Below are 24,027 nucleotides of genomic sequence, written 5' to 3' on the forward strand. Positions count from 1 at the left end.
AGAATCCTTCTGCATGCCTTTTGGTGAACAGAACTCTTTCAGATCCCTTTAAGTTCACAAGAGGTACGCGTCAGGGCTGCCCTCTTTCCCCTCTCCTATTTGATCTATATATTGAGCCTTTTGCTCAACGGCTGAGGAATGATCTTAACATCAAGCCCTTCAGGTATGGGGAGTGGGAGAAGAAGGTAGCTCTGTACGCTGATGACATTTTGATTTTTTCCTCCGAGCTGCATACAGCTCTCCCCTTGGTCAACAAACTAGCCCAGGACTTTGGAGCGGTCTCGGGGTATGAAATTAACGCCTCTAAAACAGAAATTATGGTCATGAACATGGGCGAGACCCAGCCAGGGCTGCAGCTTAGCTCTAAAATGAGGTATCTTGGAATTAGCATTCTTCAGGATGTCTCCAAGATTGTTGAAACCAATTACTCAGATGTGGCGAAGGAGTGTCGGAAACTTATGCGGGCATGGGCCTTATTACCCGTGTCTGTTTTGGGAAGGGTAAACCTAGTAAAAATGTCAATTTTGCCTAAATTTACGTTTCTTTTCAATACTATTCCTCTTTACTTTGAGGCTGCCTCTTTAGTTAAGTTGCAGAGCGACATTAACTCATTTATTTGGGCATACCATACGCCTAGGATTGCTTGGAAAAAACTAAGGCAGCGGAGAGAAAAGGGAGGCCTAGCCGCTCTGGACCTTCAGTTGTATGCATGGGCTTTCCAACTCTCCCATTCTCACATGCTACTGAAAATGCCAACTAACATCGGGGCTGGTGGCATTTTCCGGGCCATGCTTAGAGTGGCCAGGTTACCAGATGAGGGTTTTCAGTTTAAATTTGGTGATCCCAAATTTTTTAAAGAAATTAGGCTAAAGGTTTTACAGGGTCTAGCCAAAACATGGGCTAAGTTGAGAAGCTCGGTAGCGCTAGGAAATTTTTCCAGCATGGCTCCTTTGGGGAAAAAACCGGGAGTCCCGGGATGGCTCAAAGATAGATTGGCCTTACCCTTGAGAGAAGCTGGGGTTGAGGTCTGGGGAGATCTGTTTGTGGAAGGGACCCTTATTTCATGGGAGTCTCTTAGAGGTAGGGTTGGTATTGGCCATTCTAGGTTTAAATATTTGCAGATGGTTAGCTGGGCCCAGTCGCAGACGTCCACTCAGAGCAAATTCTCAGTTGGAGGGGGCAACCATTTAGAATACCAGCTTGTTAATAAAGCTCCAGGAAGGAAGGAAGTCTCTTTCTGGTATTATGCTATATTGGAAGAGGTAGATGGTGAATTCCAACTGGCCAATAATCTCTGGGGCAGCTCCCTTTTCAACCATGATAGTGAACGTCTGTGGATAAACTCCTGTAAGACCTTGTTGGAGATAGTTAAACCAGCATGGCTCCGAAGGAACCATCTCTTCACCATACACAGGGCCTATTATTCACCTCAGAGACTATCAAAATTCTCAAAGGGCCCCCCTGTGTCTTGCATAAGGAGCGGGACAATAGCAGCTTCCGACATCCATATGTTCTTTGATTGCCCAGTTTTGTCTTCCTTCTGGGACTCTATTGGCTAAATACTGACAACATCTCTTGGCTGCCCCATCATAATCAATCTTCCGTTGGTTATATTTGGCTTGGTGGAGGGCATGACAGGCCCGCTAAACAACTTCTTTTTTATGCAATTCTGTTGGCCAGAAGAGAAATATGTAAAAAATGGAAGGAACCCTCATCCCCTTCCTTTTTGGATTGGCAGCCATCAGTATTGCAGGTTTCCAGATTGGACTTTATGAGATCAGGCAATCAAAACAAGCGAGCCTTCTGGAATCTTTTGAAATGGGGGTAGTTTCAGAGACAGTGGACACGTTTTTTGTGTGTTTCCCCCCCCTTTCCTATGATTACGCTGCCCTGCTACTCTGTAGACACTTCCGGAGCCATCAGGTTGCGCCCTGATATGACCACGCTGGTCAAGCCCGGTAAGGCGGCTCCCCATAGGTCTCCATATAAGCCCCTGAGTATCCTTTAACACTGGTAGGCGAGGGTCGTCACCTCCAGATGCCTACAAATCCAGTATGCTGAGGCAGTGTGTGGATATCTCTAGGGTAGATTGGAGCTAGTTGGGTAGAGAATGAGGGGAAAAAAAGGAAAAGAAAGATTTTACATGCGTTCCATATATATATACATGTTGCTGAAGATCCATAAAAATCTAAAAAAAAACACCATTTCGCCCAATTGTGTCTACTCGCAACTTTATTCATGAACCCATCGGGAAATATTTGGACTTACATTTACAATCAATTGTTCGAAGGATATCAACCTAACTTAGGGACACTACTGATTTTTAAATAAAATCAGTGCTTTACAGTTTGATGAACACATCACCCCATTTCTATGTACCATTGATGTACGTTCAGTGCACACCACCATTCCGCATATTAAAGGTCTACAAGCAATGGAATAATTTTCGTTGAATGACAAAATGAATGAAGATTTGAAAGTCTTCCTGTTAGAAATGCTGCACTTTACCCTCTACCATAGTTATTTCACACGGAACGGAGAGTACTACTTACAACTACCTGGAACATCAATGGGAAATTGCGCAGCTCCATGCTACGCAATTTTGTTTATGCATAGATTCAGAATCGATCATATCTTTCATAACAATGAATGGTCTCAAAATGTTATCACCTTTTTGAGATATGTCGATGATATATGGAAAGGTTAGGAATATCAACTTGTTACTGCCATTCAAGACTTAAACACCATCGATGAACGTATCAGCTTCACCAACACCAGAAGCAATGAACATTTAACATTCTTGGATGTATCTATCACCATACATGGAAAGAAATTGATTACGGATGTTTTTACCAAATTCACCAATCTAAATAATTTGTTACATTACCAGCGTTGTCAAGAAGAAATTCTTAAACAGCATCTACCATACTCACAACTATTAAGAATCGAAATATTTTAATCCAATGAAGAAAATTACTGCCATATTATTGCAGAGAAATTCAAACAAAGAGGATATCCAAGAAACATCATTGAAAAAGCTATGCAAAGAGCCTTAATTAAAGATAGGAACCATTTGTTAACCGTTCAAAAACCAGGAAAGAATGGCATTTGTTTCTAAATTCTCAACCAGAAGTACTCCATCAGAAAAATGGTATTAAAACATTGGCCCAAGTTACAAACCGAGGTTGACATCAGAAGAATTTTCCAACATCCTCCACTGTTTGCCTACCAAAGGTCAAATGACATCTATTCATAAGGGAACTATACCGTGTCTAAATTGTGGACATTGTAAAATAATATCATTAAAGGCAACACCTTTATGCACCTGACCTAAGTTACACTCATTAAGATCTACACAACAGCAACATGCAACACCAAAAATGTTGTGTATATGCTAAAATACCCATGTGGCTTGGTCTATGTGGGGAAAATGGGACGGAAGGTTAAAGTACGAATGACAGAACACAAAAGCAACATTCGTAACCACTATGAAAAATCACAGGTTGCAGTTCATTTTTCAAAACATAAACATAATGTTAGTCAACTACAATTTATACTTCTTGAATCAGTGCCAATTCATGAAGGAAGAAACAAAAAAAAAATGGTTGCTTCAACGTGAGGCATTTTGGATTAATAAACTTGACTCATGTCACCCTAAAGGATTAAATGAAAAACTAAACTTAAACTGTTACTTATAACATGTATCTTCTGTTTATTGCTTTCCTACATACTAGCCTGTTTCCTTTAGGAAATGATGACTTACTATGATATGGACAAGATGGCCGCGGAGAGGGAGCTCCTAACCTCGAGCTCCAAAGATCAAAATGCGACTCATCACCACTAACAGCTTTCGCCTGTTGCCCCCAATCCCAGCAGTGATATGAAGACGGAGTACTTACGGTCAGCCTGAGCCTATTGAACAGGACTTGCCTAAACCGATCCTGAACGACGCGGAACGTCATCGCCTATCTCGCTGGTCGCAAATTGCTCTCTCCTTGTAGAGCGCCGCCTCCCTGTCCTCCGTTGAGCATAGGCCGCCTCACCCGGAACCGCTGGAGCCTCTGAAACGACTCCGGACACATACAACAATGCCGCATGCCCCGCCAACGGATCTGCAGCTAGACTGATGAATAAGGAAGGCATGTCCCGCACAGCCTGGCCCTAACATGGCGGCTCAGTCAGGACATCTCGGAGGTTCCCCACGAAAGTAAACCTCCCTGGACCAGCCCGAGTCTCTTGTGAGGGCTGCCTCCCGACCCACAAGACAGGAACCGTTTCCCTACCTTGCCCTATTGTTGGGGCGTGACTGACAACTGTAGAAGGCGCCCGACGCGATCGAGTCCGCTCCGCCTGGCCCTTACATGGCGGCACATACAGGACATCTCGGAAGGTCCCCAGGAATATAAACTCGCTTGGACCAGTCCGAGTCTCTGCAGAGGGCTCCCCCCGGGTCCACAAGCCTGAGGACAGATTCCCCTTACCTGACCTATTCCTGCTCTTTCTGGAAATCGTCAGACGCGACCAAGTCCTACACCGCCTGCCCCTAACATGGCGGCACAGTCAGGACATCTCAGAAGGACCCCACGCATGTGAAATTCACCTGGTCCAGCCCGAGTCCAGAAGGCTACCTCCTGGCCCATAACCCAGGGATCTGAGTCCCTCACCTACCCTACTGCGGCGAGACAGCGGAATGTGGAAAGTGGACACCGTGATTGAGTCCCGTATCGCCTGGCCCTAACATTGCGGCTCAATCAGAACATTTGGGAGGGTAAGGTGAGTTTTTGCCGGGATGAGCCCGAATCTCTCCAGTGGGCTACCTCCCAGTTCACAAGCTAGGGGACCGATTTCCTCACCTGCCCCATTGCAGGCCCGAATCTCCTTTCTCCTTTGCACCCTCTCTCGATGCCGCCTGGTGCTCCAGCAGCGGCTACACCAGGGGTAGCACAAACATCACGTCCAGCCGGCTGACGAAACGATAGGAGGTCACCGGTGGAATTCACCCTGGCCTGATCCCTGACTCTGCCGTTTTCCTCTGGCCCCCACGAATTTACTAAGTCTCCACCTTCAAGCGGAGTGCTTGCTTGGAGTCCCCTACCCGCCTGAACTATAATGGCGGACCTCATACCACCACATTGGAATTCTTCTGTCATCCTGCTTCGGGGGCAGCCCGATATGATCGGAGGCGGGCCTGCATTCCCCCGGGCTTACAGCCAGATTCATGAAGGTACCATTCTGCGATTAGCAAATTGCAAAAAATTGAGAATCGCAGTTTGAAAATCGCAGAATGGCATTCATGTAGAAATGCGATAAAAAAAGCGAATCGCAATCGATCGCAATAGACGATTGCGATCTTGCCGCAATCGCATATTAATCGCAGAATCGGCAATTTTCAATGTAGAAATTGCGATCTCGCAAATAGCGAAAAACGGGAAGTCGCATTTCGAGCCCACTGATGACATCACAACCAGGAAGTAGGCTCACCACACCCACAAACAGAACACAGAGCCAGGGAGTGGCAGCAGGATACTGAGGAGCACCAAACCTTACACTGTGCAGCACCCCAGCTGGAAAAAAGTTCTCCAAGATGTCCCAGGATGCAGCAGGGAGAAGTGGGCAGGAGAGAAAGCGGAAAATTAAGTTTTCTGAGCTGGAACTGGAGCATCTAATTGAGGGGTCTGCAAGGAGCACGCCCGGCTCTTCCGAAAAGACTCCCGGAGGATGCCAGAGGAAGATAAGCGCAGGATCTGGCAGCGCATCCGCGCTAAGGTCAATTCGGTTGGGGTGACCCAGAGGTTAATTGATGCTAAAAAAGCGCTGGTACGACCTGAGAGGTCGTTCTAAGGAGCGTATTGTGGAGAGGCTTGGGGAGCGACTGGCAACCGGTGGAGGGGAACCTGTAGCCACACCGAACACCCCATTGGAGGACCTGATAGAGGACACCATTGCGCCAGAAGCCTGCGTGGGGGTCATTCAGCTGGACTCGTCTCGACCCAGCCAACAATCTGAAGGTAAGTGTCATGCGACCGCGGCCCTGTCCCCCAACAATGCCTATGACTCCTGAGTAAGCATGGGCGAAAATCCGTTTCGCTCGCGGATTTTGCGGATATTCGGTAAATTCGCAATCCGCGAGATCCGCGAATCTCCCGCAAAATCCGCAAATCCGCGAGCAGCGGATTTTATGGCTTGCTCGCACTGTTCGCGTGAGTTCGCGGCTTGCCAGTACAACTTCGCACCCCGCGAGTAAGTGCTAAATTGCAGAAATACGATCTTAGCAAAACTGAAACTACTTACCAGGTTCAAAAGTTCAGGCTCATCATTAGTAGCCATTTCCTGTAGTGCTTCCTGAGGGGCCCCTCCAGAGTTCAGTTGCCAGTTGCAACTATTATGTGACCCTGCTCTGAACCTCAGAATAGTTACACATATGCCACAAAGGTCCTGAATTACAGCTAAGGGAGACAAGCAGGAGCCAGGCTGGAAGTTAAAATCCATTAATCAGCCCCTAATTCATTATTGTCAGTTGGGGCAGGGCAGGTGTTGTAACTAATTTTGCAACAATGAAAGCACTTAGCAAGTGCAAAAGATCACTAATCAGGAAGCACTAAGGAAGCAGGTGCCAGCTAAAAAAATATTCTGTGACACATTAATCAGCCCCAAATTAATTCAGGTCACTTGAGGCAGGGAAGGTGTGCTTTGCTTTGCCGAAAATAATGTACACTGGACAACCAGAGGGTGTGGTGATGAAACAGAGGGTGGCATGGGTGGGCCAGAGGGTGGCATGAGTAGTCAGAGAGTGGCAGTGGTGACAGAGAGTGGCAGTGATGAAGAAGAGTGTCCCAAACAGGCTGGACACGTAGAAACAACAAGTTCGCAAAACTTGCGACCCGACAGGTAAGTTCGCAAATTGCAAAATTGTAAAAACCCTCGTGAACTGGCAGAAACACGCGCGAACACACAAAAAAAAAAATCCGCAAATTCGCGGGAATTCGCGGATTTTGCGGATTGCGAGTTCGCAAATCCGCAAAATTCGCGAACGCGAGATTCGCAAAATTCGCCCATGCTTACTCCTGAGCTAGCAATATGACATCCCCAACAATGCAGCCCATGCACACCAAAAAAGCCCCATTGCATTGTGGTAGTTGTAGTGTAACATGTACCCCCAGTTAGCCCAACACTGCCAGAGCAGTAAATGCAAAGTAAATCAAAAAGCCAGTCAGGGAAAGCAAGGCTGCATGCATGTATCAACATTGCTTGTGCAAGATAATAATGCACCCTTTCACATTACAGGTGCAGTTGAGCAAGCCAGCACAGACAGCGAGGCCCTGCACATCGCCGAGAGCCAGGAGGACACTGAGGGTGAGGGCCAGTCCTCCCAACGACCCGGCCCATCACAGCCACCAGCAGTGCTCCCACCACCACCACCCCGTGCGGACAGGGCCACCCCTGCAGCCACAGCCATGCAGCCACCACCCCAGCAAACAGCCACAGCAGTGGTACAGGCTCCACCACCAGCGCCTAGGAGGCAGACGAGGCGCACAGCTGGTGCCAGATCACACACCCGCGCACTCAGGCACCAGCACCGTCAGGGCCCAACAGGCACCGACAGGGCACTTCAAATACCTGATCCAGGCCTGGCCATCAAACGCCGCATGCTGGCGGTGCATCGCACACAGGCGCGTCACCTGGCAGCAATTCTCACCCAGATGCAGGCGACAAGCCAAAACATTGCACAGATGACCGCTGCTGTCCGAGAGAACAGCCAGCTGCTGGTAGCCCAGCAGGACATGACTCGCCGACGCCACCGCCAACTACTGGCCCGCCTATCGGCCTACACAAGATCCAATCATGTAGTTGGGAATGCTACATCACAGCTGGCATGCAGGCCACTCGCCATGCAGGGCCAGATGGTGCAGTGTTGCCAGGATCTGGCCAGGTCTCTGGATCTACTTACCGCAGCAGTGCTAGGCAGCCAGGCCACTGCCCATGGAGAAGCAGAGGGGGCTGACGACCCAAGTGAGGCTGCGTCAACCAACAGCAGTGCATCCTTGCCACCGATGCCTGCACGTCGCCGCAGCAGCAGGCCAACAGCAGCAACTAGGGCCGACACCGTCCCTCAGCATACAGATAGACGATTTGGGGCGTCTCGCCGTAACCGACAGTGAGGACTCAGACACTCTGAGGGAGGCCATGCAGTACACCCCTGCAAACCCACTACCCCAGCATGGGGAGGTATGGAGTAATACTCTTTTCATGAGACACTAGAATAACTAAAGGCCAATTTATTGTGCATAAACAATAAAGAGTAATGGTCAAACTTGAATCACACTCATGTCATTATTACATTTTGTCATGCATGGGTGCTGTGTTTTGTGAGGGGAATGGGTGCACTAGAAACAGTTAATGGTGATGTGGTTGCGGCGTCTGTGTCCTTCAGCAGGATTTTCTCCGCGTGCATGACGTACATGTGGAGGCGGCCGGTTGTCCCCTTCAGACTCACTGCTAGATATCTCCACTGGTATCCTGCGCTTGGTAGCAATGTTGTGGAGTATTGCACACACGGCCACGATGCGGCAGCAGCCCTCAGGTGTGTATTTGATGGCCCCACCAGTCTTGTGCAGTATGTGGAAACGGCTCTTCAATAGGCCAAATGTCCTCTCAATGCAATTTCTTGTTCGTATGTGTGCAGCATTGTAACACCGTTGCTGTGGTGTGGCAGGGTTGAGGTATGGGGTGTGGAGGTACTCACATAGACCGCAGGCGCTGTCACCTGAGGGTAATAAACACAGGGTGAGTGCCTATTCTGCACAGATACATGCTCAAAGTGTAGAATTTGGGGACACGTGTACTTACCTAGTAGGTGTCCTTTGCCAAAGTCTCCCCTTGCCAGTCGTGTGTGAATGCCGCTGTGCCGGAAGATGAAGGAGTCATGTGTGTTGCCCGGATATTGTGCCACTATGTCCGTGATGTAATTCTTTGCGTTGCACACCATCTGGATATTGAGGGAGTGGTAGGACCTGCGGTTGCGGTACATGTATTCCGTTTGTGCTGGTGGGCAGATGTGGATATGGGTACAGTCAATGCATCCAATTACATACGGGAAATGTGCAATGTTGTAGAATTTCAGCTTGGTGTCATTTATGTCCTGTGGGGTGGTGGGGAATGAAATGTAGTGGTGTAGCCGGGTCAGCATTGCATCCAGGAAACTCCTTAGGCAGGGGGACATGGTGGGCTGGCATATCCCCCCTGCGACGGCAACTATCCCCTGGAAGCTTCCGGAGGCCAGTAGGTGCAGGCTGCACAATACCTGCACATGGGTGGGAACGGCATTGGTTCTCCTTGTTGGATGCTGCAGCAGGGGGCCTAGGTCCTGGATCAGCTTAATGATCATTAGCCCATTTAGGTGGTACTTAGCATAGATTTGCCCCATGGTTTGGCCCAGAAGGGTGACCCGCTGACGGAATATCCGCTCCTGGATCCTACGCCTGTTCTGCTCGCTGTAGCCTACGCCACCTGACCACCATGTAGAGTCCTGGCATTGTGAGAGTCCTCAGTCTCCAGCTGCATGTCCTTTAGTGTGTTTGGTCAGGCCTGTACCTGTTTGCAGTTAACTTTAATCAACTTTTTTTTTCTTTGCTGGTTACCACCTGGTTTGGGTTCACCTTAAATAGCGTCTCGCAAATAGCGATTTTCGTGTATTTCGCAATCTGCGGTTTTTCATGAATGGCATTTGCGATTATTTAGCGAGTTCGCAATTGATTTTGCAGAATCCATGGTTTCTCGCTATTTCTAATTCGCACATGGGCTGGTTTCAGGATTCTGCGATTTTATTAGCGAAATCACTATTTGTATTTAGCAATTTCGCAATTTTGCTATTTTCACTGTCATGAATTGCTTTTCCTCAATTTGCAATCGCAATTGCTATTTCGCAGCTATTGCGATCGCAATTTGGCTTCATGAATCTGGCTTATAAACCGGGACGCTTCCTCGCGCCTACACCCTCCGCTCAAGAAGGCACTGCTCAATCCGGAACCCATGCCCAATTCACCTCACCCGGCCTGGTTTTTATAATGGCGGGTGTCCTCCAAAAACGCTGACCCTGGAGCAGTCTGAAGTGAATGCGGGTAGGAGCAATGCCCTGACTCGATCCCAGACTCTCTCTCCCCCATCTGGCCTCCTTTCTGGTAAGGTCTAACTTTTCTTAACTGGAGACCCTACCCTGATCTACCGGTCCCGCCTGACCTCAAATTGGCGGAAACGCATTGAAGACTGCCTGATAATTCACTCGGTCCCAAATGACCAAGAGGGGCACTCTGTTCATTAGCTCCTGGGAGTTGCGCCCCGGACCCACCCTACTTGCTGTCCTCAGAGTCTTCCCTACTAGTTGCCATTAGAGTGAGTCGATCCCCCTCCCTCCATCTAGTCCCCCCGCCTGAATCGGTCCTGTCTAGTTCTTCAACCTCTGTGCCTTCCTTTCCTCTATGGAGAACCTGCCTCCCCTCCCCGCGCAGCACCCGTCAGACTACTCTCCTCCCGCCCTCACTTCACACTTACCGACACGCCCGTCTCCCCCCAATCCCATCGAGAAGCTCCTCCGCCTTGTTCTCAAGGTCAGGACCACTATCCCACCCCCCCAAATCATCATCACCCACACGGACACCTAACCACAATGCCCCAAATAATGTCATCCTCCCCCAATCCCCTCTCCTCACCCTACATTAGGAGACATCGCCCAAATTCCTTCTCGCTGTCTCTCCCCTCTAACCTCGCCCCTAAATCAAAAAAATCCCTTAAACATAAACTGATCAGGCAATTCCCTGAATCAATCTTTGGCGACATATACCACTCCCCCGTGAATGGTCAAGTGAAAATGGACCTCATCTTTCAAACAGCCAGACCTGGCTTTTGGATCTCCACCTCCTTGAGAGCAAAACGCCAAAACATCAAAACCACCAACACGCGTCATAGCTCGAAACTCTCATTCTACCCCCGTAATCACCTACCATGCCACGGTACCACTTTGGTAACCATTTATTCCAACGGCACCATCTTGATCCAAGCCAACAATGACAATCTTGAAGCCTTTGATCTCCTCTCTCCCTCTCTCCATTCTAACCCCATCCCCGCCTCATCCCCCTCTCCCTCCCCCTCCCTCAACGGGACAACCAACAACCCATGCCTTATTCCCCCTCCACATCCTCAGCACACAACCTACCCCCCTTGCCCTATTTCCCCGCATCCTCAGTCACCCATGCCCAACGACAAACCCTCCCCTCTCCCTGCAGTTCCAATTCTCCACCCGCCTCCACAGCCTCTGACACGTCACCTCAATCCCTATCCACCCCCTGCAACTCCAAGGTCTCAGCCACGCTCCCAAACTCTGATCCTCCCTCAGCTCCTCTTCCTAGGCTTCCCACCCCTAGATCTAGGCCTGATGTTCACAATACTTCCCCCGAGGACCCAAGCCCCCAGCCTCGACTCTTCCTCAAGACCAAACGCTCACCATTCCTGGCTCCCCCACACCCCACACTCCCTAACAGGACCCTGCCTACCACAGTCGATCGTAATACTTCCTCCCTGGCTACCTTCACCCAGTCTCTAACTGTCTCACACCCCAAAGGACCACCTCACCCTAACCCTCCACACCATACAACCCACTCTAGCCCCTCATCCAGTGACATAATAAACTCCAGAAGTCAACACCCCCCCACATGACAACTAGCGGCACTGTTCCCATCCAGAAGCAATCCCCTCCCTCGCAGGATATGACGGTTTGCCGGCTTGACTGTATCAAAAATCAAATCGCCTTCATAATACAGAGACTGAATCTCATCCTCTCCAACCTCTCGACACTCCATAATCCTTCCCTTAACCACCTCCCCTCGCCCACTGTTCTTCATCCCACTCGACCCGCCCACCCAACGACCTCTCACCCTGTCCCCCCCGCACCAGTCCTCGAGACCTAGCAGAACAAATGAAGGCATGTCCCAAGAGGAAGCGCTCGAGCTGGCCTCCTCATACACCACCTCTAGTCCTGAACAATCTACTACCCAAGTAATCGCCCGATCCAGAATCAATCAATTCCCCCCTTTCCCCCCAGACCAACTCTCAAACACACCATCCCTAGCGACGATCACTCTACAATACGGGTAATCACCAGCTTCAGAAACGACCTAATCGTCCCGAAACCCCAAGACCACCACACTCCCTCATCAACATCCTCATCGAACAAAATATAGGAAGACCCAACAAGAACTGTATGCTCATCAATTGCAGATCCGCCGTGAAACATGCCACGGAGCTGGCTGAAACGATCCTCAGCCATAACAGAGACTTAGCCTTCATCCCCGAAACCTGGCCAAAAGACTGCTCAACCCCCATTCTGGACTTACTTGTACCCCCAGGTTACTCTATCATAAACAAGGATAGGAAGGACCAAATTGGCGGTGGCGTAGCTATTATCCATTAAAACAACTTATCGATTTCGGAAATAGAGTCCTTTAAATACAACTCCTTTGAATGTCTATCCACCAACATTTGTACCGCCAAAAACACGGTACTTCACTGTAACCTCCTGTATCATCCACCAGGCAACACTACCTCCTTCACAGAGCACCTATCAGACCTGATAGCTCACTTCTCCCTCTGAAGCACCAACAATTTAATCTTAGGTGATCTCAACCTACACTGGAATGATGATAACAGTGCTCCATTACAAATACTAAATGACCTACTTCACTCCAACAAGCTTACCCAACACTACTCAGAAGAAACTCATAACAAAGACCTTTGGTGCTCAGATCGTGTCGTACGCTGATGACACTCAGCTTATTTTTACGTGCAACAAATGTGCCGACTTTAATAGTAAGAACATTGGAGATTGCCTTGAGGCAGTGTTCGGCTGGTTTCAGCAGAACTGCCTCAAGTGCAACTCCGCTAAGTCGGAAATACTCTTCTTTGGCGGCCCCCCTGATCCCAGCTGGAAGGCCTGGTGGCCCTCCGCCATGTTCCCTCCGACGAGTGACTCGGCTGTCGCCAAAAATCTCGGGATTCACATTGACAATTGCCTTTCGCTCAAACCCCAGATATCGGGTTTGGTGGGCAAATGTTACGCCATCTTAAAGATGCTTCAGAAATTTTTGCCCCTTTTCTCAGTTGACCATAGAAGAGTTACAGTACAGGCATTGATCGGTGCGCGTCTAGACTACGCTAATGCACTTTATCTGGGACTCCCTGACTTCCTCCTATCTCGCCTCCAAGTTGTTCAAAACTCGGCAGCCCGTGCCATCTTTGGTTTGACTAGGAGGGCCTCTGCCAGTGCACTTATCACCACGCTTCACTGGCTTCCGATAAAAAAATGGATCATCTTCAAAGCAATGACGTTGGCGTTCAAGGCATTGCACGGCCTGGGAGCCTTCTATCTCCGGAAACGGGTGAACTTTTACCTGCCTTCCAGGCCACACAAATCGGCCTCCCTAGCCCTGGCCGTAGTCCCCACCACACGGCGGGCCAGGTGTGGCGGTCGCTCTTTCAAACTCCTCGGCCCTCACATATGGAACACTCTTCCTGTATCCTTAAGAACCACGGGCAGTCTGCTCCCTTTCAGGAAGTGTTTAAAGACCTGGTTGTTCACCCAATAAAGCTATCCGGCCCTCCCACTCCACAGTTTAGTGTTGGATCCTAAGCGCCGGGGCACTCTTCGGAGTACCCGAGCGCTATAGAAAACCCCCCACATAACATAACATAACAAAGGTGCAATCTTGGACGCCATCATCGCACAACAGGATGCAGTCACTATTGACCACATCCTTCCAGTTGACTGGTCCGATCACCACCTAATTCATTTCCACCTAGCGCGCCCGTTCGCTCACCAGCCCCCCATTAGAGCCCCCCCCAAGTGGTCCACGAATTTATTGTGGATCAGCACTGCTGATCTAGAAGAAAAAATCTCCTCCCTCCTTCCCATCTCCCCGGACGGCCTCTCTACCGCGGACCCTCTACCCTCCCAATTGGTCAAAGATCTGAAATTCTCCCTCGCTCCTATCTGGTGCGAAATCATAAACAGTTCCTTAAAAATTGGTACCATACCCGAATGCCTCAAGATCGGACAAGTTACCCATCTTCTGAAAAAACTAGGACTTGACTCAAAAGACTTGAACAACTTCAGACCGGTCTCCAATCTTCCCTTCTTGGCCAAAATTCTGGAAAAATGCTTGCTCCACCAACTGAATAAAGAGATTGACACCATCAACCTGCTAGATTGACATCAAACAGGTTTCAGAAAAGGCTATAGCACCGAAACTGCAATCCTTAACATTGTCGATGACATTAGTCACTCCCTTGACTCAGACCACTGCTGTCTACTCATCCTCCTCGATCTGTCAGCAGCATTCGACACAGTGGATCATAATCTTCTCATCAAGGCCCTCAAGGAGAGAGTTGGGGCAGATGAACAGGTTCTACAATGGTTCTCATCCTTCTTCCAGAACTACCCCCAGAGAGTCAAAATCAAGTCATACAGCTCCGACCTTCTCCCTGTGAACAGAGGCATCCCCCAAGGCTCTGTTCTCTCCCCGCAACTGTTCAATATCTACATGTTACCCCTCGCTTCCATTCTGAATAAAGCCAACATCCCCTTCCACTTATACGCAGATGACACCCAAATTTACCTGGAATCCTCCTCCATCAATGACATCCTAAGGCTCAATAATACTTTCAAAGAAATCCAATAATGGCTATCATCAAACCACCTGAAACTCAATCAAGGTAAAACAGAAATCCTACTGATCTCCAACAAGGAAAAAAACCTGCAAGTCTCAGAGTGGCTAAATGCTTTGACACTCTCAACGTGATGCCCACTCTGACTAACTCTGTAAAATCACTAGGAATCCCCCTAGACCACAAATTATCCATGGCAAACCACATTAAAAACTCTGCCAAGAGCGCCTTCTTCAATCTGAAACTACTCAACAAAGTCAAACCCTACATTCCACCCGCGGATCTCAAACAAACCACCCAATCTCTTGTGTTATCCAGACTGGACTACGGAAAAGCGACCCTCTCTGGTACCCCTCTCCCACCTAGCTCGTCTAAAAACCACCTTCAATGCAGCGGCCAGAATGGTCTCAGGAGTAAAAAAATGTGACCACATTTCTCCCGTACTCAGAGATCTAAAATGGTTCCCAGTGGAAATGTGGGCCAGCTTCAGAACAGCCTGCCTGACTCACAAAGCCTTGCACACAGGGAAAGCAGAATACCTTGCCTCGAAACTCAAGAAAGCTGGTCAAGCAAGAACACTCAGAAGCTCCCTCCTGCTCACCCCCCTAAGAACTCGGAAACAGAAAACGGCAAACCGATCCTTTGCTGCGAATGCTCCAAAAATCTGGAACGTCATCCCGGTTGACATCACAACTATTTCCTACTTTCTAAAGTTTAAACGCCAACTAAAAGACCTCTACCTCAAACGTGCATTCCCGAATCCAATTACGTAATCTTCTAATCCGAACCTTTGTTGCCTCCAGATCGTACGTATGTGGATGTGTTGTTCGCTTAGCCTTCTGTGTATTGTATTTGCTATTTTGACCTACTCATATCTGTTTGTGAAGCGCTCCAATGCCCTCAGGTCTGGCCAGCGCTATAGAAAACTCCAAAAATAAATAAAAAATAAAAATAAAATACTTCATTGTATATTTTCCACCTGGTTTAAACCAGGACAACATAAGGTATTGTACTAAACTAGGTATTGATAGTTCAAACATGTCACAGAGCAAATGAGTAGCGATTTCCTCGCATTGTTTCCATTTGTTGTTGACATTTCAAGATGGCGGGTACAGGCGTCCACATTAGCTTTGAACTTCCGTTTTATTCCTATTTTCTTTTTCACTCTTTTCACTTCCTGTTTCACTCTTTCAACACGCAGTAAATACAGTCGGAAAATTGACTCACTCACATGCCACTGCGGGGACTTACGGATCGAGCAGAATCGTAAGGGAATGGTCAGAGACCACATGGTTGTTCCTAATCACTATCTTTTATTATGCACATGGTCCAAGTTCTCACTGATTTTCACTTCCTATCATGCATGCTAAACGGTTTTGCACTCTGTTTTTGGACCGTGTTGCGTTGATTTTCCCAAGGGAACCTCCACCTAGGATTTTCTTTTTGCTTAATAATCGCTTTCATCAAGCATGTTAAACGATTTACGTATGCACTTTAGATTAGGTTGAGCCTATAGCGGGCAGCGATCATGCCCTTCTTGCTTTGCGAGGCATGCAGTATTCAGTATGAAGTGGAAGCTCCATGGAAGCTCTGCCCATCTTTTTAATTGGCTGGTGTCTTTGTCATTCCTAAATGCTGCCTTCCGATTGGTTTTAGGCTTGTTACTCCCTCCTTATGACGGCCATGTCATCATTTGTATCCTTCCATGGCTACTGACCCCTTTACTTCGAGTGTTGCACAGTATGTTTTATTTAGATTATGAGCACTATTTTATTCTGTGCCTCCCCCCATCCCGCAGTCCATGCCTCTCGTCCCCCCACCTCCTGTTGTTCATGTCTTGTTGCCCAGACTCCCGTTTGCAATGCAATAGGTCTCGGGTAAATGCAAGCCCTATTGCATTGCAAATGCTTGTTTTAATCTCCTATGCCCAGCAGATAAGAAGGTTTTCCATCGACATGGAGCAAGACCTGACTTCTCCCCTCCGAGAGTAATTACAGACATGCAGAAAATAATTGGGTTCACGGACCCCAGCAAGGCAGCAACTAGAGACAAACAAGATCTACACTTAGGCAGCCCCTAAGTACTCTCCAATTGCAAAGGTACGAAAAATCAACACATAGAGAGCCTGCCCATGCTTGAACAATTGCGGGTCCTACACACCAAGCCAATCCATCACAAGATTCAGGTATAGACACCCAACGGGTCTATCTAATGCCAATTTCAGAAGTCCCCTTTACAACCAGGTCCAAGTACTGAGGAGAACCCTTAATTATACCCGGGTTCGGAAAGCATTGACTTCGGAGAATGGTGCATTTTTGTCAGGGTGTGCCATAAAGGAATTATTTGAATTCTTCCCCCTCTCATGCAACACCCCACCAACGATTCTAACCCCATCTCTATTCCACAGGCAGGACATCAGACAATAGCCTGACACAGAGATAATGTCCGCCTAATGTAGATTCTCAAAATTAGGACTGGTCAATTCTTTTGGATTTTCAATTTTTATGTGTGTGATATATTTCTCATAAATGTCTTTTGTCACTGTTTCATTTGTTGTGATGTTGACTTAGTTTGAAAATGTATGCGAAATGAGTTTTGTATGACACTACTATAGCCTAGTGTCTCTCACTTCAATACATGTGTAATCAATCCCGATTGTCTGTTTCATAAATGTTAAAAAATAAGCTAAATAATGCTTTGTTACCTTCGAATTAATGGTCCTAGGTGTCCACTAAACTTGTGATTACAGTCGTCCTGGACAAACAGTTTCTTTTGCATTACAAAGTGGTCCAGTCCAGGTAGCTAAGGACCCAAGCCTTGCTTGTTTATACTGTCAGCCGATAAGAAAAACCGCGAATTTATCCTGAGGCCGGAGGCAGAGGAATGAGCCCTCAGTACCTGTTGGTGTTCTGGTGTAGTGCTGGCATAGCGGTCTGTAAAAGAGGAAGAGTTGCTCGCCACAGCTGTGCTTTCTGTGGTAGAGGCGTGCCCACCTCTCTTCACTTCCCTGGTGGATGCAGTCATAGCAGTGCTTGTATGGCCAGGGACTACCGGAACCTCCCCCTTGTGTTACCAACATTATTAAATTGACATGAGAGGCATTTCTTTGGAGGCGGGGTCATACAACCCGCGGCCGTATTTATTAAAACATAAAATCAAATAAAAATTGTAATAAACATTATTTGCAAAATTACGCAGAAAACGTTTCATAACTTTCGATTACAATTGAAATATACAGATATCAGATGGCTAACCTTAACATAATTCTAGTACAAGGTATTTCCTATCCGAATCTAACATATGAACCATAATCATACAGTAATTACTTTTCTGCGTATCCTATTTGGGCCTTCGGCAAGGTCACTAACTGGTGTCAGATCCTTATCAATTAACCACGCCCTCCAGTCGGAGTGCGCATGCGCAGAGGGCCTGTTTACAATGAGGGAACTTCCCATTCGGTTACCCCCGTACGCTCTACTAACTCCATTAAAGGGGGCCCTTACAAATCTTTGCCGTTTACTGACGTCATTGTGCACGTGCGGGGTGGTCATCCAGCCTAAAGAAAGCGCGACTCCCCCCTCCCCCGCGCCCATCCAGCTGACCGGCTGTACTGCCCCTGGAGTTCTAGGAGAGACCACTTGTCCCTTCCCTTGGGCGACCCCATTCAAGAATGGTGCCGCCCTCTGAGGACCTTAAATTTACTGCTCACCAATCATGACCTTACCGCCACAGGCCAGCGTAGTTGCCAAACTATCTGCCCCCCCTACCCTCCTACACTGAAAGGTCATGCCCTGCCCTTAAAACCCACAACCTAAGCCCTTATATTCTCCAACAGGTTTTCATTACCCATCCTAGTCAGGTGGACCCCGTTTTTTAAGCAGCACGGTTCCCCCTGATACACCCATGTGCGATCGTCTGTAGCTGAGGTGACCTGAACAATTTCTCTATTTTATTGTTGATTCTCCTTACTGAGTGATTCAACGCTTTCACAGAATCGCCCCCCCTCCATTTAAATCTGGGTACCATTTGAGACCAGACTATGGTGCAGCCCTGGCACGTCTTAGCTAACCACCCCACTTCTGAGATTATGTCCTCCTTCAAGTCTCTTTTACCCAGATTCACCATGTCGTTCCCACCCAAATGTAAGATAACTATCCTGGGCGGAGCCCCGTGTCTACTCAACAGATCTGTAATGAAAACCCTGAACTGACTAAGGCAGAGACCCCCTTTTCTATGGAAAGATACCCTAAAACCGTCCTGGTCAGCTCTGTGTCTGTAATTTCCTGGAAGAAAAACTGAACTCATACGTTTTCCATAGGAATGACCAAATGACCCAAACAACATGAGCTCCTGTGTCTTGTGAATGTGTCCGTCGTTGAGATGTATCTTGTTGCTGGTGTGCCGACGCCAGTTTCCCCCCTGCGTGATAGGTTTGAGAAACTGAAATGTAAGCAAAAGATGGGACAGGCATCAGTACAAGTAAGAAATGCCACACTCACAACATGAGTAGCCGCACATAGCGCTTATAACAATTGGAGGACCACCTCCTAATTTTCTTCACACTGTTGCCGTGCAAATCTCTGGCTGTTGTTTCTGTGGCAGACCCTATTCTGAATGAATGTGTTCCAAAGCACTTTAGATCCAAGCCTGCCCTATCTCTTGCCAAGTCCAACACCCTTTTAAATTGAAATCTGTGAGTTGGGTACCGTCAGCATGTATCAGTAGTGCTCCCCCCATTGCACCATTCCTCTGTCGAAGGAACGCTTCTAACTGAGTCACGGGGCAGCAAGGATTATCCTGTGTGCTGTGAAGTACTATCCCTTCGCCACGGGCTTCTTGGTCTGTTTTTTATTTGCTAATGGAAATTAGTAAGGTGTCGCCCTGTACACTTGCATGCTCCAACTGCAGCCCTGCTTGTACATCCTGCTTATTGGGCACCACCAGCTCCCCTATCCTCAAGGCTCCTTAAAAAGCCAGCGTAAAAGCAGCTCTGAATAGCAACGTTTCCCCAGTTGAGCTACAAATGCCACCAAGGGCTGCTAGTAGTGATGTCAGCAGCTCTATTACAATTGGTTATCGTACCGAGAGGAGAAGGCACACTGCCGGGATCGTCCGCAAATCACGCGCCATCACTTAGCGCCAGCATCATCTGAGCCATACTACATTTATCGAGAAGAAGTTGTATTTATATTATCAGCCATATCTATACCAGGAGCTCCCTCGTGTGTAACCTGTAACTTCTACACTGCTTATATCACAGATCTGTGGACCGATATCAAAACAAGTTTGCCTGCTTACTTCACCCTTACCAGCGGTCCCGGATGGGGTCCACGTAAGTCTTTATTTTCACAATTACCTCACTGTGCCACCCTTGTTCACTCCTTGAGCAGCGCAAGCCCTTGAAAGGTGCCCCTCATTGACCAGTTCTGAAGAGACCTGCTATCCCATTCAGGTCGAAACGCTGTCGACAGAAAAAAGAGACAGACTGTGTACAACAGTTGCTTATACTTTCCAACTGCTGTACTTTGCTTATATTTATAATTTGGTTGTCTCTTTCAAACTGAATGTAAACTTGAAACCCTGAGTTGTCTACACATTATTCTGTTTCACTTTAGTAATTTAGGTTCTTTTTTGGTAAAATTCACTTGGGACACGCCATCACTTTTTTGATTATATGTATGTATATAATGTTGCTGATACTTTGTATAAATTATTGATATATAATTACATAACCTTTACGAATTGATGAACAGATTCTCACAGTGTATACGCAGCTTCCTTTTTTAACATCTCTTGAATCACCCACATTGCCATTGTGTGTTATACATATCAGACAAAGTTCTTATCTATCCACAGGAGCCATTGTTTCCTTTAATAATTTATACCCAGGCTCCAAGTGAGTAGGGTTCCCTTGTTTTCTTTCCCTATTCCAAATAGGCGTCTTTTGTCTGGATCTGCCCCCTGGAGGCGCTATCACCCCTTCAGTGCCTTTCTAACAATTAAACTATTAATGGGACCCTTGGTGTCCTTGATTGTGCGAAGAAAGAGATTGCTGCTACATGTCGCCTGGCTGTTGCCGCAGAGCGCCCTTCCTTATTCAAAGTATCTAAATACCGGAGGAATCCCCGTCTCATGCCAGCTGTGTACCCAATCCTGCCCCAAAAAGCATAGTAAGACAAAAACACCCCTTCATAAACTTTCCTGGTCTTGGGAGCTAGGCTAGCAGCCATGAGGTTCTGTAGCTGGGGGCACCAATCTGCCAGAGTACTTCTGGGAAGGGTGATGGTGTTGCCTCCGCAGATGGAAGGTGCTCCCTGAAAACCTGCATCCCAAAGCGAGAGAGTGCGTCAGCAGCATTATTCAACACCCCCGTGACATGTTTAGCCTTAAACTGTATGTTCAGTTTCATACATAGCAATACTATTTCAGGTGGAGGATCATTTTACAGCAGCTGCCTGTTGGTTGATGCATTCCACCACCGTCATGTTATCTGACCAGAAAATCACAGATTGATTAGGCAGATGGTGAGGCAAAACAGTCAGTGCCACCCAGATAGGAAATAGCTCCAGGAAACCAATGTTAGCTGTTACACCATTCTCCCCCCACCAGGCTGGCCAATGCTGTGCCACCCATTCATTCCCAAGTATGGCACCAAATCCCAAACTGCCCGCAGTGTCGGTCCATAAGCCCAACTCTGCAGAAGTAGTGGGAGTTCCGGGCCACACTACCCTACTGTTGAAACACTCCAGGAATGCCCTCCAAATACGCATGTCCTGGCGAAACTCAGACAACAGTCTTGCGTGGCGGTGTTTTTCTTGGAGGCCTGTCATAGCCTGTGAGATGGAGAGGGAGAATGGTTGTGCCATAGGTATGACTCTCAGTGCAAAGTTCAACTGACCCACTGCCTGCAATGCCCAAGCGCACTCCCGGGAGCCCGCCGACCCCAGAAAGAGAAAGTCATCCAGATAATGCATGACATGTTGGTGCCCTGTCGCCTGTCTTAAAACCCATTCCAAAAATGAATTTTTCAAAGTAAGCGCAGGAAACAGAGCAACCCATGGGCATGCACATATCCATGTAGAATTTGTCCTGAAATTTAAAGCCCAGAAGGTGATGATACAGAGGGTGTACAGGCAGAAAAAAGAAAGGCAGACACAATATCTGATTTGGCTAGCAGGGCCCCGGGGCCCAGAACCCTTAGTATATCCACTGCCTGGTCAAAGGAAGCATATTTCACGCTATAGATGTCCTCATTAATGACGTCATTCAATGAATTGCCTCTGGGGACTGACAAGATATGAATCAACCTGAACCCCCCCTCCTCTTTCTTGGGGACCACTCCAAGGGGTGAGCAAACAAAATTGTGTTCTGGGATGTGATCAAAAGGACCAGCTATTCTGCACAACCATAATTCTTTTGCAATTTTTGTAGCTGCCACCCCCGGGTTGGTCCTTACAGAAAGCTGATTTTTACACTTAGGTGTCCCTATGTAATCAAATGCAGGAATCCTGAAGCCATACAAAAAACCTTCCTGTAAAATCCTAGCCGTGGCATGATCTGGGTACCTGTTTAACAAAGGAGTCATAGCCATAACATCAATGGGTGAGTGTGTTACCAGTTGTGTCCCCCCCGCAATCCTGTTTCTTCTTTCCCCTATAGCCTGCTTTCTTGAGGCATTTAGATTCCGGGTGAGAAGGGTTGTTGCAGATAGAATATGCGTGTCTGAACTTACAAGTGCCTTGGGCCCTGATGCATGTCCGTCTATTAAAATCCCAACATGTCCCTTTCTATCCCCCCCTGTCCCTGGACTAGGGGCCGTGCCTGTGGTTAGGGGCGACCGAAAGGACTGTGGCGCTTGAAATGTGTGACCCTTGTTCAAATGTTGGACTGGGTTACCTGGCTGCCCTGGCCCAAACTGATCCAACCATGAGAGCATGTCGACTCGGTCCCAGGAAAGTGATTGGTCAGCTGCTTTGGCCTTCCTGAAATTCATGTCGTAATCTTTTCACCCTACACCCCCATATTTGTCATGAGACATAGTAATCCTGCTCTGGTATCAAGCCATCTCTGCTTGTAAATTAGGTGAACGCTCAGCTGTTATTGCCATAAATACAGAGAAGGCCCAAATCCAATTGCTCAAATTCTCCTCTACCCTGAATTTCAACAGTTCAGCGCACCATTCACTAGGAAGCATCCAATCTTTCTGTTTCCTTGAATACTCACTCTCCCTATTATCCACCAGAAGGGAGAAAATATTAATGTAAGCACCAGACCATACCAATTCTTTCACTTCGCATGTTACATGTCTGGCTAAATGTTCCCTTCCTGTGGGTAGCACACCTGTGGCCAGCAATGGCAATGTCACTTCCTTACCTATTGCCACCACTCCAGCTGGCTCCGTCACTTTGTCTTTTCCATTGCTCGTCGCTGGCGACTCTTTGTTGTCTCCTGCTAAAGGAACCACCCCTGTTGGTTGTGGGAGAGATGGAGTACCCAGCCCTTTGCCTGGTGTCCTGCTTGGAGCTGCAATAAAATTTGCCACCAACTTCTTTGCCTCCGCCAACGGGTTCTACCCTACTCCCTTTGCGCCACTGACATTGGCAACATCTCTCCCCTTCCTAACCAAGGGAGAACTGCCGCTATCTGTGCCACTAGCTCCTTTGAGACCTGATTGATGCCGGTTGACACTGTGACTGGAGTAGGGACCACTGGAGTCGGTACCGGTATCACTGGACTAAGTGTGGGCACCACAGGGATTGATGTGAGGACCACCAGGATTGGTGCGTGAGCCACCGGACTTGGCGTGGGCACCACTGGGATAGGAGCAGGGACAAATGGAGTACTGGTAGGGATCAATGGTATCGGTGTAGGGCTCACTGGTGTTACTGGAACTCCCGAGGAACCCTCACCCAAAGGAATCTTCCTTAGTGTCTGACAAGGCATGGGGGCTTTGTCCTTATTCTTCCCCTTCCTGGGCCTAGCCCGCCTGGCGAGCGGATCCAATTCCCCCCTGGGCTTTGGGGGCACTATGGTTCACTTAGGCCTTCCCACCGCCTTACTCTGCCCTTTCACTCTTTGTCTGAGCTCTGCAAGGCTCTGCCCCAGTTTTTCTACCTTTCCCCTTCTCCTATCCTAGTGACTAGTGACTCCAGCATATGTTCCATGCGGGAACGCTTCGCGCCACGCTTACTGGCCATAGCTCCTGAGCCAACAATTGCAAGGTAACTTGTAGCCTGATAGGACATAACACCATGAATACAGTGTTATCTGTTACCTAAATGATTTCTCCCTCCACTGTGTGGGGAGGCTCTCACA

The sequence above is a fragment of the Lissotriton vulgaris genome, chromosome 5 (genome assembly GCF_964263255.1).
Source record: "Lissotriton vulgaris chromosome 5, aLisVul1.2, whole genome shotgun sequence".
Classification (NCBI taxonomy): Eukaryota; Metazoa; Chordata; class Amphibia; order Caudata; family Salamandridae; genus Lissotriton; species Lissotriton vulgaris.